Below are 21,477 nucleotides of genomic sequence, written 5' to 3' on the forward strand. Positions count from 1 at the left end.
TTCATGCTGCCGCTGCTGCATGGAACAGAGTTTGCATTGTTCTGCAGCAGGCCCCCCCGATCCACCCCTACCGGGCCACCCCATAGGCTCACTTCATGAGTGATATACCTGCAGACAGGTTAACTTGAATCAGCTCTGACCCCATAAATCATTTAGTTTCTAATGTAGGTGGTCAACAGCAGTGATGCTGAACCCAGATCTCTGCAGCTCAGAAACCTTTTTGTTTTTTTCCTTCAGATTCATGGAGCTTCCCATGAGACAGACTGAGCACAGACGTGCGTTTTTAGATCGTACTTATGTGAATCCGTGACACTATACAGTTTGTGCATATTGTAAGCTTGAGCAGAAACATTCAGAAATGTGTTAACAAGTGCATCCATATGCATGCAAGCACACAGTGCCTAATTATAAGCCATTTGGAATAACAAATCCGTCTGCAGCTACGTTTAGCTATGTGGATCTCTGAGCTTTGATAATAACACTGCTTCCTGAGGACTAATGCTGTTTGGAGATGTTTTTGACATAGGGCGTCGTAAAGATTGCACAGAATAAGCTTAGTTTTCTTAACTTGTTATAAGAGTGAAAGAAGAAAAACCTCGCATAAATTTTGATGCATCTGCAAAGATGTTCTGAAGGCAAAAAGCCTAAATCAGAAGTGTCAGAAGTGCGAGAAGATAACATCTCACACTTCTGACTTCTTTATCTTCTACAATAACCGCTGGAAAAAAGTGTTGAGATCTTGGTGAAAGAGAAAACTTTTTTTAAATATATATTTCTTGTAAAATAAGAACATGAACCAGCCAGTCATGGTCTTGATCTGGACTTCGGTCATCTAAAATTTATCAAATCATTGATCGTAGATCACTAAATTTTTGAAGCCCTTTTTGGGTTTTTTTTGTTGTTGATTTTTTCAGTTTGTAATTTAGAACAGCTTTTATGTACAATAAAGACAACCTTTTAAATTTTGCTTCAGCATCACAGATGATTAAAATGTTTTTTATAGCAAAAGTTGTACAAACAAAACAAAAAATGCAGTCTTTATATTTCTTAGTCTAACTCAAAGGTCTAGAGACGTAATAATCAGGACTTCTAACAGCCATAGCGACCTTTACTGCAGCAACCGAGTGCATGTGATGATGCTCCGACTGTTTCCCGTCTTAATGTCTCAAAGTGTTGGTTGATAGACTTTGCACTCTATTCTGTCTTCTGGGTGTTTGGCTGAAACTGTCATGAGGCTTTTCAGTGGTTTTAAAGCAGAAGGAATACTTTATGAAGTCTGCCTGCTTGAGTCTGTCTCCTGGTGAGCTCCTGATCTGGCCTCTTTAAGTACTTCCATTGTAGTCATCTCCACCTTTAAAGAAAGTAGCACAATGAAACTAACTAGAAATCAGGTAGAGAAGAATTATATTAAAAAAAATAAAAACTTGTACTAGCTTGACCTCTCTTCTTCTTCTTCTTCTTTTGTATTTCCAAGTTAAAGAATGATGATAGCCTAAATAATCATTTATTGCAGGAGGGTTTGTAAAGAATCCTTTGGATTGAGACGTTTTTACTGCTGTATAGCGATATCTGACTTACCTTAACGCAGAAGGGTTGGATCTCTGTTCCAGAGTGAGAATCTCCTGTGAGTTTTTTTTTGTTTAGTTTTTTTTTGAGCCAGTATTCAGACAATGTAAGCACAATGATCACAAAGCATTTTGTGGCACTTCATAATAAAGATTAATCTTAATCAACCAAGGATATTATGTTGTAGCTCTGTGTTTTTGTCTTTAGGTTCAAGTTCTCTTTCGAGTCATTGTAAATGCTCGGCACAGTGCCGCACTCTTGGGGGAATATTATAGGTTGTCTCTGCTGTCTAAGTAGCTTTTAAGGCAATTCATACCGATGTGCAAAGTTTTCTTTCCTAGTCAGAGGAGTGCTTAGTTCATTTACACAGAAGAAAAACACTTGACTCTGAGCTAAACAGCTCTTAGTTTGCATTAGCTTTGTCAATATTGTATGTTTAAAGAGGCGCTGAGCTGACATTAATTCACAGCAAGCTTGTTAGCATTTTTTAAGCTGCCTCTACTGTTAAATACTGCAGTTTGATAATGCCTTAAAAGGTGTTTAAAGAGTGGTTTGGAAAAGGGCATGGTTAGAGCTCCTGCTTCAAGTGCATTTCCATTGGTTTAAGTGCAGAGAAACTTTCCCGATCAGCTCAGAACGCGTATGAAATTGCATTTTCCCTCCGACTGCAATTAGAAACACTTGTTCATTTGCTTCCCACAGCAAAGTGATAGTGTGGTGTAAATATCTCATGGCATATTTGTAATGTGAAGATGAAAAGGAAGAGTTTAGAAAATGTTTCATGTTAAACACATTCTTTTTTTTTTTGTTTTTACTGCATTCTACTTTCTTAAGCTCTTGTCACATTGTGTGTTTTATCTTGCCGTGTATTTTGACAAATCCAGCGACGCGCTTATAGGGGTGAAATAAGGTTGTATTGGCCCAATAGGTAGACTTTTATTTGGGAGCTCACTTCTGGTTGCGCTCTGTGTCGATAACGTTTACAGTTTTTTGCCTTCTGGGATTGCCGCAATCGACTTTGACGTTTTAACCAGTAAATCGTTAAAGAAATAGTTCAAACTGTTTAAAAGCAGGTCCTCTTCAAATCTACGAGCAGTTAATGTTTTATCGACTCCCTTGGGGTGAGCGTGTATAAATTTATTCAATTTTCCTGCAGCTAACCGTTAATAAAAGCAGCGGCAAGAGCATGAAGGTGGACATGAAGGTAGACACGTAATGAAGTATTAAACCACTGTCACGGTTGTGTTCGGTCTTTATGATGACCGTATTTCTCAAGCAATGCTACGTCATTTTAAATCTTCAAGTTGCCCGCTAGAGAAAATGCCTACGTTGCATAAACAGCAGTTCATCTTTTGTTTATCCGTAAGCGCAGGTGGTGACACTACGGTGGACTGCAGGGCTGTTACTGAGAACTACAGCACAGCTGTCCCTGACAGGAAGCTAGATAAGCAGCTAAAAAAAATGTTTCTCTAACGATTTAAAAAATATGGGAATAATACAATGCCACTTCGTGTTTAGCAGAAGATGGAGGTCACATTCTACTCATGATCTATAGAAGCCTTTTACTCTTGGGAAAAATATCAGAGTAAATGTCGGGAGTGGGAAATTGACCTGGATTTCAGTAGATTTTGCACTGATGGCAGTAATATTTAGCTGACAATCTAAAATGAATAGAGGTGAGAGCATTTTCACCAAAGCTAGAAGTTAAGTAATGGAAACAATTAAAATTCAACTCGCTCACCGTGAGCGTTGAAACCGAACAATTTTACATGCGTGTGAATAGAAACACTTGACTATGGTATGTACTGTATGCAGCAAAATGCTGAATTTACAATCATCCCTCTTCTCTAAATGCTGCTCTCTCATTTCCTGCAGCATGCAACTCATCCTTTAGTAAAGCTGCAGTTCAGCCTTCTCCCCATAAGCATTCGCACTCCAAATCTATTTTTGCTTTTCCAACATCTGTGGCATCCACTGCAATAAACTATGTACAGTATCAACACTAAGCTACCTGTGCAGCTTCAACAAAGAAAGAATGCAGCCCCTGGCAGCTTTATGAAGTAGAGTGTATTTGCCAACCCTTGACAGAATATTGGTTTCACAGTAGCTGCATGAAGTCAGAACAACAACTGCCTACACCCATGAATCACCTTCTTCTCTCTCACTCCTGTCTTCAAGCATCTCCTCTCCTCATATTTTTCCTCTCATCATTTCACCTCTCCTTTCTCTTCTCTCGGATAATTTTTTTTACTTCCCCCCCCCCTCTCGTCCAACCACCTCTTCTTTTTCCTCTCCAGCAGAGTCAAACCAGGCCATCGGGCCTTTGAGGACCTGAAAGTCATTTAACTCCTGGTAGATAATAAGTCTTAGAATATAGCTCTTCTCAGATAATAAGCTTTATCACTTGATTGCTCTGCACGCTCCCTACTGTCTTTAGATTCATGTCCAGGGACCTACTTGAGCGGATCGCGGTCTTTCTTTCCTGGCAAGTCAAATGAACGGGTGTGTGTGCACGCATCATTCAGGGCGCGCGCACGCGTGTGGATGTGTCGTCGGAGGGAACGAGCAAGTGCTGAGGATGCAAAATGAAATTAAAATACCAAAAGGTCAGGTGTGTATGGAGCAGATGTCCGATTAGTGTGGAAAGTTCATCTGTTGGGGGCTGAAAGTTTGTGACTTTAACCTCTTTACTTTATCTCAGTTTGAATTTAACCAAATATGAATACCTCCAAATGTGAATTCCCCTCCTTCCTTCAATGTTTCACCCCTGTTTTGCTTCACTGTTCCTGCTTTGCTTCTCGTGTTTCCTGACATTCTCTCAGCTCCATCTTTCTTTCCTTAAAGCAGTGAACTCTCAGGTTTTCTTTTGCTCATCATGCTAATAAGGATTGTTGTCCTTTTATGAAACTGTGCAAGAGCAAAATGAAACTGCTGAATGTTTGGCTTCACTTGTGCAGTAAGACACAAACGGATTCAGAGCAAAAGATGATAAAACATTTTAATCTTTCTAAGTTAAATGGAGGAAAGTCTGAATCTTTATGTAGCCAAACAATCAAGATCAGCCGCTCCGTGAGATCGACTTTCCTGCAGAACTGAGCAGAATCAAATTGGGTGTCAGTGTAACGTTTTATCAAGAGGAAGCTGCTTGTTCTTATGCTGCTGGTTATGGTTTTCTTTGAAGACTGACACGTCAGAAATTTCACTTCCTCATCTCTTCTCCCCTTATCTTTTCCTCTGTCTCCTTCTATACTTTTTTTTTTTTGTTTGTTTTTTACATTTGATGAAATATCAATGCTATAACTATTATTTATAGAAGGTAGCAGGCAAGAAGCAGTGTCCATCCTGGACAGATCACCACTTCATCAACAGGCCACACAGACACACACTGGTCAAACAATGTATGCACACATCAGGACTGATAAAAAAATAAACAATTGTATTTTTGGACCATGGGAGGAAACCCAAACAGAACCCACACATCCACAGGGAGAACATGAAGAAACTCTGTGCAGAAAGCGTCTGTGCCCCAGGCTGGGATCTGACGGCAGAGCCTTTTTGCTGCATGGAAACACTGGCACAATTAGCATAGGCTCATCTATCTAATATATCCAAATAGTAAGGAAGACATTTTGAAATAATAATAAAAAAGAAATATTATATTTGAAAAATCGAATAACTGTTCTGATTTTTCAACCAAATTGGAAACCCTCTTCCCCCAAAAGTTGTCCAGTTGTATTTGCGACAGATGAGGTATGACAGTTAATATGCCACTTCACTAAAGTGATGAAGATACATACCTTTACAATAATACAATACATTTACTAACATTAAGAAATCAAGCAGGACTGAAATAAGTTTTTTTGTTTTTCCTGTAAGGTATTGCTTAGTCAACAGATTAAAGAAAACAAACACTGAAATGTACACAGCTCTCTCCACATCTTATGGCTACACACTGGCAAAAATGCATGAGAAACATGGGTTTTTATTCATATCTGACTCCTTAAAAGACAATATTAATGCATTTCTCAAAACATCAAGTCTATTTTTTTACCCTCATCAGTCTCAATTTGCATAGAGAGGAAATACACTTGGCTCTATGTCCAACCTTGTTTCTCATCATTTTAAGCTGCGTTAAACTCTGAATTATTTCAGATGTTTTAAGGGTTTAAGCGAAGCGACATTTGGTAACCCTTTATTTGAAGGGGGTTGAATAAGACTGACATGACACTGTCATAAACATGACATAACACCTGTCAAGAATATGAATAAGCCTTCATGAATATTTATGACTGTTGTCATAAAGCGTCATTCGGTAAATTATGACACTTTTAATACAAAGTTGACATTATTCAAAATGTCTTTGTTATGACAACTTGACATTAACCAATAAATCATTACTGATATAAATTTGTTATAAAAGTGTTACTGATTGCACTTTAAAAATTAGGTAACTTTATGTTATTAAAGGTAAAGTTTAAACAGTAATGATTTCCTGGTTAATGTCAAGTTGTCATAACAAAGACATTTTGAATAATGTCAACTTTGTATTAAAAGTGTCATAATTTACCGAATGACGCTTTATGACAACAGTCATAAATATTCATGAAGGCTTATTCATGTTCATGACAGGTGTTATGTCATGTTTATGACAGTGTCATGACAGTCTTATTCAACCCCCTTCAAATAAAGTGTTACCCGACATATTTCTCGCCATTTCTTCATTTGTGAATATCAACTCACATCTGTCTTATCGCAACGGCATTGAACTTTTCCTCATAATCTGAGGTCAATTATTACTAATTTGATGTTCAAATGACTCAAACCACAAACTGCTTTATTAAGAGCTACCAACCTGCACTGCAGCACTCACTGACCCGGTTGGATTTTCCTCAATGCTTCAGTGTAATATTATGCATCTAAAATGATAGATGAGTTTATTTGAAGGCTTTTTACTTATCTATACCAGGGGCACCAATAAACGCAGAGGGGACTGTAATTCTTAGCAGAAATTGTATTGAATATAAATAATATTGGAGTGCAATTTCAGATTAAAAAAACCCTGATATGCAACACTGTCTGAGAAACAGGGCAAGTCGACTGTTGTACTTTCCAGCACTTCTATGCGCTGCCACAGAGTGAGCGGTAAAACCTCTGCATCGGTGTGGCTGCATCCTCCCCACAGCCACTCCAGACATGATGCATGACGTTTAGAGCAAAGCAGCGTAGGACAGGGTTGTGAATGTTCTCACCACTTCCCAGGCTGTTTGTAGAAACGTCAGCTGTCATCAGAAACATCAGCAAGGAGACAAGTGCTGTTCACAGCTGCGGTAGGTGGAGGTGCGGAGTGAGGAGAGAAATGTTGGTCCTCAGTGTGGCCCGCTCTGCTCGTCACCGTGTCGCTAATGAAAGTCAGATGAGAATGTATTTCAACGAAAACTGCTACTTCATTGATTCACTTTCTGAACAAGGAGTAAATATGAAGGTTTATGTTTCAAAGAGATTGTGTAAATGCACAATAAAAAAAACGTCAAAGAGGATTAGCAACAGCCGAATTATCTATTCCTAAGAATAAGAGGCATTAATAAACAGTGTAAAAAAAAAAATCACCATCTCTCACCATAGAAATAGAAGCCATATATGCATCGACATAAACACCAACATATGTATGTCAAAATACATTTTGCAGTTAGTTTGTTATGTGCCATCAAGATGAAAAGCAGTATGTTGAACAAATGTGCAGAGTACCTTAAAGAGCTACAAGCACGTTTATAACATGTGAAGAAACGTTGTCTTCATCATAATTTGGCTAAAAGTGACTTTTTTCACCTGCAGCAGATGATTCAGTGTTTGAGACGTAAATGTCCAGGAATCTGGCACGGGGCACCAAAAATATCTGATTACTGATGCAAAACATAAATGTCCACAATAGCGATCAAAAGACTTAATTTGTCATCGGGAATAAAATGTGTTTTTAGTTGCCGCAACACAGCAGGAGATAAAAGAGAAGAAGAAATAAAATACAGTAGGTGCCCCAAATATAAGCATAAGTTGTACTGTAAGTTCTAATTTAAAACTTACTCAATCGGTTTTTTTTTTCATTTACATACAAAACATGTTTAACCAAAATGTACTAGACGCACCACTGACTATGCATAAAATACTTTTTCTTTTTTGTTACATAAAAAGATCCATCTCTGCTGTAGTATAGTTGACACCACGCCCTCTGTTACATGTTGCTCACAAGTTTTTTTTTCTCCAATATGATCATTCAGATAAATTGTATTATATTTAATTCAAAAATATAGTTGAAAGACTTCTCACAAAAACTGAGCCATTTCTATTTCTAATAGTTTGCAAATGAGATGCAAGTGGTACAGATTAGTTCTTCAGACTTTTGAAGTGACACCTCCAGGAGGTCAATAATTCAGTCAAAAGGATCAGATCCAGTTCTCCTGTAAAGATGTGGTGGTGATGAAGGTTTTTAAACTAACATTTACTGCATTTTCTTTCTTTCTTTCTTTCTTTTTTTTGCTTCGTCATTGTGATTGGTATTCCACTGGCTTTTTCCCGCACTCACTACACTTGGTCTTTTAAATAGTGCCACCAAAGATAAAACTTAAAGAATCCTTGGATTTGTTGAACTTTGTTTGTAGTTTATGACTCTGCACCGGTGCTTCAGAAGTTTTTTTCTGTCTCCTTCGACTCAGTCAGTAAGGAAAAATAGCTACTCAAGCTGATTCCAATTCATCTCACAGTTTCTATGTGTTGACTGGAGTAATTTCTTTCAGCTTCTGGATAATTCTTGCTCAGAAGGAAGAACTGCTAGAAAGGCAATTTATGAAATAAATTTGACTGTATTTTATTACAACTCATTTTGAAATGTACAGCATATCTGTCACACCTTCCAAAGTCCCTTGTTTGGTGCTAAAGCACAAATGGACAAATTTATGATATAAGAGAAGAAGTGACCTTTGAGAGATTTTATTTATGTTTATTATTGAAGCCCTTATAGTGCAGTTGTCATCTTGTAGATTTTGTGCTCCCCTGTGCATGGCTTTGATTTGCGTTACTGATTTCTTTGCATCTTCACCAACACCACATTGAAATCTGTGGCTCAGTTCAGGTGAATATTTTTGGGGTTTACGACTTTACCTTTTTATCTGTCAGCAGCAAACACCGCAAGTCTGTTGCCTCACCTCAAATTTACCCACTTAAACTGCAACTGTTCTAACTTCCTGTAGTAGGTAAGCTGTGCAGCAATGCTAATGCTAGCTTCTAGAAACAGGGAAACGTATGGGAAGATTAAGTTTCAGCTGTCTTGTGACAAGAAGCATAGGAACAAACCTGTAAAAAAGCCACTGTCCCAGCGCTGCAAAAAGAAATGAATATTCCCAGGAGAGTCAAATAAATACTCATAGAGAGCAATCCTTCATGTAGGAGTGTGCAGTGGTGGAGGTTGTAGTCTCTGTAAACAGTGTGGGCATGCACCAAAATGATAGTGAGTCTAAGGCTGCCACATGATGCAGCCTACAAGCATGAATTTCACCAGTTGTTGCTGTAGCTGATGAGCTGCTGCTGAGGCATAAATGAAGCAGCTAATGCTGATGCAACCGAGCAGTCTGAACTCAACACTCCATCGGTAATGAAGTGCTAACGACAACTCTATAATGTCGAAACCACACATGAACGCACACACACCCCCACACACACACACACACACACAATCACCGAAAATAGTAGAAATTATTCAGTGCATCTTTAAAAAATTTATGGGCGTCTTTATTTGACTTGGATTCTGGATGAGAGCATGGGCCTGCCTCGGAGCTCTGTAGTTAAGCAAATACTCCCTCGGAGAGCGCAAGAGAGGCAGAGGAACGGGCGAAGGAAAACAAGAAAGGAGAAGAGATGGAGAGAAGGAAATGAGACAAGGAAACGGAGAGAGACGGAAAGCCGAGACGGGGAGGGAGAAGCACGGAAAGGATGGAGGGATGGAGGTAGCTCAGGGAGCAGAGGAGGGAGACGTGACCCAGATTGGGAGCCTAACAGCAGCAGCAGCTGAGTGAGCCGGTGAATCTTTAATAGCGGAAACCACTCGCACGCTAACACACACACAAACACACACACGCACACACCCACACACACACACACGCACGCACACACTGTTGACTGTGACTCTTGTTGCTGGAGTTAAACTCAAGCCTGTTGAATCACTTTATGTATGAAGAACAAAAATGGAGACCATGCAGTCGCGCAGTGGTTGAACTGGTGGTACTGGCAAGAACATGACCTCTACTACACAGGTGTGTATTGTGAAAATTGTTCATCCAGTAACTGCTCCACTAATGTGAAAAAAAATTATAAATATATAATAAAACAAAATGTTTCTTGAGTGTTTTGTGTTTTGGTGGAAAAGCCACAACATCCAGGATCTCCCTCAAAGCATCGTCACTGTAAAGATACAACTATTTAATTCGTAAATATTCTTATATTGGTTTTGGTACTTTGAAGGCTCTCCATTTGGGCTACATGATGCTGAAAGGTTTGATTTTCATGACAATCAGTCTTTTCATTCCAGTGTTCTCCAATCACTTCTTTTCCCTCGTGTGTTTTAGTGTTCAAGCCATTCCTTTCATTAGTTTTTCTTAGTTAATCAGTCCTCTGGTGCTTTCCCACTCCTGATTTGTCATTCAGTAATAATCCTCCCAGTTTTTAAAAGTCCAGGCCACTTTAGTTAGTGTCAGGTTCATCTGTTATGCTCATGTCGACAGCTTTTCTCGGCTCATGTTTATCTGTGGCTTGGGCTTTGGATTTTCTCCCTGCCATAATTCCACATTTTGCAATTCTTTTCAGCCTCCATTTAAGTAATTGTCAAGTTTTTTTTTTTATCGGGTACAAAAGGTTCAGTCTGTTTTGCTGCTGCAGAGTTTCTGCAGTCAAAGAACAGCAAATGAGCATCCAATGGACCAGAAAGGCCAGCAGCTACTCTAAACTTGGCTCAGTCACAGGTTACTGATCGCTGTTGAGCTGAGATTTTTTATTTTTATTTGTATGTGCATCTGTGCTTCAAACTTTTCTTAGTAAAGACATGTGCAGAAGTGTTAAAACCTGCAATGCAGCATTTACTAAAAGCACACAATTCATAAAGTTTGTGTTATTTTTCTTTTTCTTTTTGCTTAACTTATTAGTAGTTGATTCAGGCAAGGAAGGAAGTTAGTGATACACCACTATTTTTAAATCTCTGTTTTTGCTTCCTGTAATGTTAAAAGCCACCCATTCCTCATAATACCGGCCCATATGTGTGTGGCACAGCTTGGACTTCGAAGGGGACCAAGTTCCTCACTTGGTTTGGTAGTTAAGGAAGTGTGAAGCCATTGAAGGTCAAGTGAGTGGATCAGGGACTGGGAGGGCAGAGCATTTTCTCGTTTTCAGTGGCCAATCTCGAAGCCCCAAACACCGTGGTTAAATCAGAAGTCTCTGAATCCCTCGCTTCCTTCGCACTGTTCCTTTGTCTCTGTGCGTTTGCCTTGTTTCAGAAGTCACCTCTCTTGTTTATGATTTCTGTTCAAGTGAGTCACCCATCTGTATCTGTGAATGTGAATGTGGTTGTGTGTGTGTGTGTGTGTGTGTTTGTGTGTGTGTGTGTATGCATCAGGCTGCTATTTCAGCACTTTCTAGCACTATCGATTCAAACCAGCCTGCAGGGGAAAAACCTGGCCCCTTACAGCCAGCCACACAGAGACACAAAAACACTAGACCTGACACACACTCGTACTGTTATGTATTACAGAGACACAAATGGAAACATAGGCTCACACTCACAGTCATCCACACACTCCTATTATACAAATAACATGTAGATATCAGGTTTATGACCTTACTGTACCGTGAAGGAGACATGACCACACTGACTTCCAGCGTAACAACCTGTAGGCGCATAACCAGGATCAATTAATGATGCTTCCTCATAAACAAGGGGCGCCTACAGTAGTCCGCAGTAGGCTGAGGTCTTGATTTTGACTAAATATGTTTTCAGTTTAATAGAAAATGAAGTGAAGAATCAGTTAAAATGGAAATCAAGTCAACACGTTTCACAAGACGCTTGGCAGGTACGATATTCCGGGCATTTCTGGCATAGCTTGCCTCATTACGTAATCACAGGCTGACTTTATGATGCGCATGAGGGCTGTGCCATCTGGACTCAATGCTCTTCTTGCTGCTGGCGATAATGATTTGAAGATTTGTTTGAGGATTAAAGCGCATTAAATTTACAACCAGTTACACTCCTCCTTGATGATCTTGCAAATTAGAGATGCACCGACTGGAGATTCAAATTGCCTGATTTTCAGCATGATTGGCCTTGACCAGTGATCACCAGGTCAAAAACTTTAAAATAATGTATTTTTTTATGTTTCCTGCCTTAATAAGGCCACAGGAAACGTGTCTGCAGTCCCATTTAGACTCCAAGAGAGAGAGAGAGAGCAAGACATAAAGCAGATAACAGGGAAGCTAACTAGAGTACAGCAACATCGCTTCTATTTACGCTTTTGAGCTTGGCTGTTTGGAAATCCTAGTCAAGGTTAAATTACAGTTTGTCTATATGAAACACACAGGGATGTTGGTTTTATAATGCTTTCTCAGCTAACCACTAATAAAGATCCTTAAGATGGTGCTATATAACTTCATTATAATTTAGTAAACAGTCTGACTCAATAGCTTTAGGAAAACTAATGAGTTTAAATTAAGAAAAAGAATTAGTAGTGAAAAAATGCATGTGGATAAAAATAAACATTTCCACAACTACTCACATGATACTGCCCTTGATACTAATATAAAAATGTCAACTCACAGTAGAAAGGCACGTTGCTGTTATCCCATTATGTGTTAAGAAATCGGTTTTGACTACATTCGCTATTGGCTGATCAAAGTTATGAGAAATCAATAATCGGAAATCAGCCACAAAATTCTGATCGGTTCATTACTGCCAGTCCACACGTAGAAAATGTTACTGAAAGCGTTTGAGTACTGTATGTACGTGACCTTCAGTTTCAGCTCTATAGGCTCTTCAGTGAGCGGAAAGACTTACAGCAGAGGACTGATGACTAATGCTGCTCTAAAGCCTCCGATGTGTGTGTGTGTGTGTGTGTGTGTGAGTCTAAGTGAGAGACAAACAGAGAGTGAAATTGAATATGTTAACATGTGTCAGTTTTCAAGGTTAAGCTATTTTTGTGTGTCTGTTTACATATACACACACGTGATGGCTTGTAGCAGCATGTGTAGTTATTTGCATCTGTTAATAGGAAAGGTATGAAATGTGTGTGTTTGGTGTGTAGTTTGCCAAATGATGTCTGTTCAAGAAAATCGGTGTTTGTGTAACGAGCCTAAATGATGAGTGAGATGCGAGTGTGGTTTTCCTCGCAGCCAAGGTCGTCAACGTGAATGAACGAACGCACGCAGAGATCCGGGGGACCCCTCTCCTGGTTACCTGCTCAAAGCGGGAGAACATTTGTATTTGTGCCAATATGCTTACTCTCACAATGACAAACTCAGCTTCCGGGGTTTTTAATAAAGGATACACAGCAAGTGAGGGTCAAACCGACGGAGCCACATCACGAACTCCTGTAGTGTCGTACTCCTCCGCTTGCTGACCTCAGCTGAAAATAGAACCAGGAAGTAGCTATTTCAGGATCTCATTTCCAGTCACACCGGGGGGAAACCATAATTAGCACAACATCGCCGTTTCTTTGACTGCCCCCCATGGATCCTCAATTATGTACCGAGGCTTTGAACGTTCGCACTACTGCAGCTGTCTGGATTCCCTCTTTGGAAACACTTTGACATGGTGACAGTAACTAAACTAACACAAATTCTTAATGTATAATGTATTTGTGGCACATCCTTTGATAAACAAAAGTTTTTTTTTTTTGCTTTTCTGACCAGATGAGTTTTGGAGTCTTTTTCTTTAACCAATAGTTCATCCTCTGAAATGTCTCCAGAAAAAAAAAGTGTATTATTTGCATAATCACTCATTGTTACTGTCTCACAATTATTGTTTTGGGATTAGAGCTGCAATATTGTGAGTCTCAGCGTCTGACTCACATAATCAGTCTGATTTTATGATGTGCCGAAGGACCAAATCATCTGGACTCCATGTCTCCTGCTGCCCAAGATCATTCGGAGGTTCGTGGAGGTCGACGTGTTTTACTGTTGCAGAAAACTTCACCGTGTTTTTGGAAAGTTTTATTGTGAAAGCAGAGGTCTGCATGTATACTGTCGACATGAACGTAGCTGCCACCGTGTTTAGATCACAATTATTGCTTGGTGGTAAAATAGTGAGAGAAATGAAAACAAACTGTTAAAGTTTAAAGTATTAACATGTTCTGCATGATGGAAAGTCACTTCTTGAGGTCATTTTTCCTACAGTTGAACAATTATTCAACAATTATGAATTTAAGGAATTAAATTCATATTTTAATTCAGTTATTTTATTTAATTTAAAGAATTAAATTATGAATCTTTTTTTTCAATTCATAATTTAAAGGGTTCATTTACTAATGTAATTATTTCAGCTCATGATTTGTGATCATGGCCAGTAAAACTACAATCAGAAGTGTTTAAAAAAATACCTCAGTGGTGTCGCTCCAGCATTGTAATTCATATATCCTCTCTTTTTTTTTCTGATTTGACATTTGGTAAAAATATAATCTAAAACTATTTAGATTCAAACTCGGTCTCAAAACTGCTAGATAATTGATTGCCTATGTAATTTGTGTCTTGTTTTAGTTTCCGTTTCTGCTCTGCTAGTTCCTTCCTTCCTTGTACATTTCTCCTGCTTTTCTCTCCACTCTGTCCCAAAGGATTTACATCACTGTCATTGTATCATTTTATTTACCTCCTGTTCCCTCCGCTTGTCTCTTTTTCAATGATTTTTGTCTTGTGTCTTATTCTTTCTGTCTTTTTTTTAATGCCTGTTTTCTCAGCACTTGGCAGTGTTTCTGTCTTCTCTGCAGTCTGTGTGTATCTACAGCCTGTTTCAATACTTTCCTGTTGGCTCATCTTTCTGTACATTCAGACAAACAAAGCAATACTTTAGGTCCAATCGCAGAAAAATCACTCTCCTCCAGATTAAAAAAACAACAACAACCAGAGAGTGTTAGACAGGCTTTGAAGATACTCTTTGTAAACATTTCAAACTGCTGTTAGAAATATTTTACTCATATTGACATCCGATGCAAAGACGTCAATAATGAGACAAACCTTTGACAGTCAACTCAATCCGTCAATCTCATAACTTAACCACGAATTAGAAAAGGCAGACTCGACACACAAAGTTGCAAATTAGACAATGTGTCTAAATTTATATACAAATAAATAAATTATACATCCTGTCTGATGAAAATGCTACAAGAAACCAAAGCTTATTTTGACTCAGAAAAGTTGAATTAAGAAAATGTTGGGAGAGAAAAACACAGCCGCTAAGTTCCAACAGCGTATCAGCTCAGTTCTGCCATTCCTGTCAACTGTAAGCAACAGTTTTTTACAGCATCCAACCGGATCATTTCTGAAGCAAAAATTAACCCCCAGTGGGCCAAGAGAAAAAAAAAATAAAAAATCGGTGCTCTCATGGGAGAGGAAAGTGCCACACAATGCATCGTATCGTCCTCTCCAACTAGTTCGCCACCAGGGGATGACACGAGGTCTTACATTTGGTACTGGAGGATGATTCTCCTCTTCTACGTCTGCCTGGAAAAGCGGAAGCTGTATGATGCTGTGGGCTGATGCGAATCCTCGTTTTCATGATGACGCTACCTTCCTGGAGTACGCTCCTTCAGCTGATGGTGTTGAACTTGTTTAACCAGAGAGAAGGCAAAGTTGTAAAGAAAAAGCGTTTGCATTTGCTTCTGTGCTGCAAATAGCAGGACACGTTCCTAAATATTCAACAGTTATGTACCAACATCTCTCATTGTTGCAAGTAAAAATCCATGTTTATGCAAATGCCTCCGAGTTAGAGCATTCCCATTCCCCCAGAGTCGAGTTCATTTGCTAGTAAATGAAAACTTGCCGTATAATCTTTGCTCATAATGCACTGCTTTGGAAACTGATTTAACAGTCATTATAGGAGCATCAGTAAAATGCACAGCAGCATGTCCTGGACTAAAAGACTGGCTTGCAAATAAATGTCTGTTAATCTCTCTCTCTCTCTCTCGCTCTCTCTCTCTCTCTCTCTCTTTCTCTCACAGTGTGTGTGTGTCAGCAGTCAAGTGCGAGTCTATATAGTGTTCTCTATAGCTGTGCTAAAACTGGTGTATAGTTTTTTTTTTTTCCTGTAAAATGGGATCACAGTGTAAATGGCTGCTCGCTAATCTGAGCTTTAGCTCTTTTCATTAGTTTCATCCCCTGTCCTTGTCTTTCAATAAAGACACTTCAGGGTTTCTTTTTCTTAGAGAAAGCCTTATTCCAGTCACAAAGATGCGCGCACACACACACACACACACACACACCTACACACACACACTCCTATTTCTTGTTAATCTTTATTTGAAAAATTTAGACCAAGGGGTATAGCATTCAGATGCGTTTTCCACTGACACATTGCCATCCGAGACACAGTGACATCACACAATATCTGGGTAATTGTTTTTTTGTTGTTGTTGTTGTTTTTTTTCTAGTAAATGTGAGACAATCACAATCCCTTTCTTATTTCGCAGCCATTGGAAAGCCGAGGAGAAAATAGAAAGCCTAAATTCTGTTTTTGTTGTTGGATTGAGTTCTTTGCCAAACTGATTTTTTCCCCATGAGTGGGTGGAGAAATCCTGTGTTAAAACACTGGCAATCAATGTTTCAGGTTTCCCCATGTTATACAGGCATACAGCATACATTATTATTTCTTTATTCATGTATATGTCCTTCTGTTTTACAAATAACTCTATAGCACCTTTGGTTCATAAAAGAAAAAAATCATCTCTCTTTTGTTAAGCTCTAACCTTTGGGGGAGCAGTAAAGGTGCTGCAGATACCAGACTATTTTAAGACATTATTATTTCACACAACTTAAATTTGGAATAACTTTACAACAAAATCTGACCTTATAGTATAAGATGGTCTGAAGCTTCCTGTATTGATACTGTATAAATCTGATTAATTTAGTCTAAAACTGAAAATGCTTTGATTCTCGACTTTTTGTACAAGTATGGCTCCTCAGCTGATTTTAGTGAAACCCAAGGGAAATATTGCTGTTTGTTTGTGAGGTAAATAAAAATGAACGAAGGATGACGCACTTTATGGACCTCTAAAGTACGAACATGGATCTAGTAATAAAATCAAGCGTAACATAACTCTCAGGTTCGAAAGACAGTTGGATTTACTAAGACACCAGGCTACTGATTCAAGCTAATAATGCAATTATCTATTTTTCTGTGATTGGTTAATGGTCTCCACGAACTTATCCTTAGCTTTTAGTGAAAGTGTTTTTGCCCTTTAGCTCAAGTCAAAGTTTGAAGAAAGTGAACCTTACACTCCTGTTCAGCACATGTGCAAAAAAAGCCCTGATGAAAGGCTCAGTCACAGGGTAAACCTGTAGATTTTACCTCAGCAGCCACATCCCAGGTGAACAGGTGTTATCCCACTGACCTGATCCCAGTAAACAACTACAACATGATGCCATCACCATGCTTCACAGCTGGTGTAGTGTACAGTGCTGAACCTTCACTGAGAGGAAAAATATTTCGGTTAAAATGATTGAAAGTTGGACAAAACCACATGAAAATAATCTAAAACATATCAAAAGTTACTTTGGAATGGAAAATGCAGTTTAACATTCAGCTTTTGGGGGGAAGCTAAACCATAATCCCATTTTATATCTGTGAACAATGCTTCAAACTTTTTTCTTTTATGCAAGGGAACCAACCACTTAAACTTAATTGTGCAAAGAACTTTGGTCAAATATCCAACCAGAATACATTTTTATATGTTAAGTAAAATGTGTGGGAGTCAAGGTGTAATCTGCTTTGAGGCATTTCCAAATACTGATGGAGGACTGTGTTTGTGTGCAACTCTGAATATATAATTTTATCCTGTAAAAAAAAAAAAAAAAAGAGTCGTAATTCAATGTAAAACACGTCCCAGGTTGTTTCACTGTTCACGTGGTAGATGCCCATCATGGGCGGACATAACGACATTAAACTTTGGAGTAGGACTGCCTGTAATTATAGCTCTTTGTGTCTAGACGTTATGTTGGTAACACGTGGGCTATTTAATGCCTCTCTTCCTTACATATCGATCCGCCCCATCCATTACTCTCAGTCCAAACAGGAAACAAAACTTCAAATCACTGTTGTCTGAAAAAGTTGATCGAAGCACATTGTACACATACGTGTCTAAGAACTAAAAGCAACAACCACCTCTGGATTTCCTGTTCAACTTTTCAGTTTTCACCTGTCATTTCTTTGAATATTAAACTTCCCTCAGACGTTTTTTTAAGATGTGAAGCAGATGTGTAACTTCAGCTCCCACACTCGTTACGTCTGCTCCCCTGCCTGTCTGTTTCCCTCTTTCTCCAGCTCCCTACATTTATCTAGTTTATCTTTCTAGCTACAGAAGTGTGGAGATCTTTCTTCCACTTCCCTTCCACCTCGCTGTCTCTGACGGCATCTCCGCTTTAGGACAGAGATAATTAATCTAAGATGCAACTCTGAGCCCCACTCCTTGTTTACATCTCCCGTGTGTGCTGTATGTGTGTGTACACCAATGCGTTTCAGTTGAGTGCATGTCACACGTTTGGTGTGGTGTAGTTTTGCAAACGTGTGTGCAGTTGCGTGTGTGTGTGTGCGAGAGAAAGAGAGCAAGAGACTTGCTAATTTGATTAACGAGTGTAAACAGTTAAGCTAACGGTAATGACTACCAAGCAGCCTGCTGCTGTAGCCAGTGGGCTTTATACTGATTACTATCATCATGAAGATAAACCCATGGAGCAGGGAGTGTGTGTGTCTGTGTGTGTAAACACAGCAAGCCAGTGGGCAGTGTGTGTCTCTCTGTGCTGTCTGATTGTACGTGTGTGCGAGCCGAGTGAGTGCTACGGGGCTGCATGCGGTTTTTTTTTTTTGAGTATGTGTGTGTGCTGAAGCCACTTTCTAATCTATTACAGCTCAAAGAGATCTTCAGCTGACAAACAAAAGCTGCCAATATTCTTGATACTGACTCATAATAGAAACACCCCACAAACAGATTGCCCACCTATAAGGCTCTCAGGACACCACACTCCATTTTGTTCAATGCTTGAAATGAAATCATGTTTCTCGCCATTTTAAGGTGTCTGATTATATTGCCAGTCAGACCGTATGAAGACTGAATGGTGTCTACTCTGTTGGAACAATCTATGTATGAGTAAAGGTCTTAAAGTGCTTCTCACATTTGTGTCCAATGTATTTTTGGGTTAGCTTTACCATAGAGGCTGAGTCAGTGGTATACGGTTTTGGCTGCAGCTTAATAGGTAACGATTGTGTCCTGATTTACTAATTGGATGCTCAGAAAAGAACGATAAGAGTAACTTTTTAGCATGAATTCAACACTTTTCATATCCTTTGTCCGTCCAGTGACTTCCACTTATCCAAGATCAGGCCACAGAAGAAGCAGGTCCAGAAGCGAAACCTGGAAACACAACCACCTACCAGGAACGCTTAGAGCACTCACTGCTGATGAGCTTTAGGCAGACAGTGATTTCATTTTCCAGCAGTTCTTGGTACCGGCCCACCCTGCCAAAGGTACCGAAAGCTGGTTTAATGACCACAGTGTCGGTCATTTATGCTGCATCTTCGTCACAAAGAGTTCATGGAATATCGTTAATTTAGACTTTGGGCAGTCCTTAGCTGCTTTTTTTTTTTTTTTTTTTTAATCAATTTGATCTTTCTTCCACTCCATGTTTAATTCAATTTAATTCAGCATCAATAACCTCCTTACACAGTTTATTCTGCAGTTGAGTCATATTCTAATATGTTTCACAGTGTGCCCCTCTCCTCCCCTCAGGGCTCTCTGCTCAGCACTCGGGTTTTCTCTGCACTCGATCACACATGTGCGCGCACACACACACTGCTTGTTACAGGCACAAACACAGTCATGAAAGCTCACGAGTGGAGACGCTAATAAACAGAACACACACGTATTAACATGCCTGCACTCGGAGACAGAAAGCAACTGGGAGCAGCTCTCTTGGCTTGCCTGGAGAGGCAGAAGCTTATTATGGAGCCTTATTGAAGGCTTCAAAGAGTTTAAATTAGGGTGGAGAGGAGGGATTAGGAGATGAGCGAGAGAAAAAGGAGGGGAACGAAAGAGGAAGAACTGGGAGGAGAAGTCGGAAGAAGGGGGAAAAAGAAGAACGGTCAGAAGAGGATAAAGTGAGAAGAAGAGGATGGGAGAGAGAAGGTAGGGACGAAGAGGACGAAATGGAAGTCAAGGAGTTTGCCGTCTCTTGTTGCTCTTAAAGTAGACAATGCTTGAACTCGTTACAGTATGTTTTTTTTTCCCTGCAGGGAGTTACAGAGCTCTCCAGGAAGGAAACTTAACATTGTCTGTCCTCTTTATGATCAAATCAAAAAGGTTTCGCCATAGAAAGTGAGAAGATCAATGGGTGAAACATTCTGTTCATGTCAAGAGACTAAAACAATCTTTGCAACCTTGATTAAATAAAGGAAAATTACTCCAGAACCCACAGAGAAGAACACACCAATAATTCACTCCATCACAAGTTAATAAGCAAATATTAATGTGTTTGTTCAGCAGGTTAGAGTTTTCCAACAGTTTTAATCTCTTCATAACTTCAAATGAATAAATGTACTTGATAAAAACATTAATCACAGTCAATTTTTTTAAAAACCAGGCTGCTATATTTGATGTAGTCACAATTCTACCACCACAACATCTGCCCTCTACTTACTGGCATTGAGACTTCGGACTTTTTTTGTTGCATGGCCAGATTAATTTGGCTAAAGCCAAAGAAATGTTGCAGAATATGCATAGTGGCGCCCTGACCTTATATTAGATTGCTTGGAGCATCGCCGTCCATCTGTCAACATTATGAGGGTGTAAGCCCTGGCGTGAGCCCGTGCTTCAAATCCTCCACTGACGAAATCACACAGGTGCACGATAACTGCTGTTCACAACTTATGCATGCGAGATATGCACCCACAAGAGCTGAAACTCTGTGCAGAGTCAAAACTTTGGGAGAACTCTCGAGGTCATCGCACCGGACGAGGAGAGAGCTGCACTCTTAAAGCAACCCACAGAGCCCGTTGCAGACGGATTTTTGACGTTGTGGTTGGGTTTTGCGACATTATGAATGAATACCTAACCGACAAGCAATATTAACCGACAAGCAATATTAAACCATTGTCTGCAGACAACGTCTCCAAGTTTTGCCTGTCTGAAACCAATAAAGGCTGCTGAGAAATGAGGTGCAGCAGAGGAAGGGTTTTGGAGTGGGTGGAAAAAATTTAACCTGTGGAGAGGAGAAAACAGATCATCAATGTGGCTAAACTTGGAGCAAAGAGGAAAGACCAAAATAAAAGAAAGACCAGAGAGGAGAGGAGATGAGAGGAAAATAGAGAGGCAAAAAAAAGAGAGCAGTGAGGAGGCAGGCAGAGGAGAGGAGGAACAAACAGTGGGAATAGTGCGACTCAGAGGGACAGCAAAAGGCTGTCAAGGTCGCTAAACAAGTAGCAGAAACAAGGACCTGAAGGAATTGGCTGCAGTGCTGAACAGCAGTGACCTGTTAGTCATGGTCACATACACAAGCATACAGCAGAGGAGCGAATAACAAAAACGCAACGGCTGGCAAAACGGAGATGACAGAGATATTTTTAGTACAGCTAAAGATATAGAAATGCACAGACGGTGAGTTTAAACGTCCGTGCGGTTTGGCTGA

The sequence above is a fragment of the Poecilia mexicana genome, unplaced genomic scaffold (genome assembly GCF_051168715.1).
Source record: "Poecilia mexicana isolate PSO_F unplaced genomic scaffold, ASM5116871v1 scaffold_16, whole genome shotgun sequence".
Lineage (NCBI taxonomy): Eukaryota > Metazoa > Chordata > Actinopteri > Cyprinodontiformes > Poeciliidae > Poecilia > Poecilia mexicana.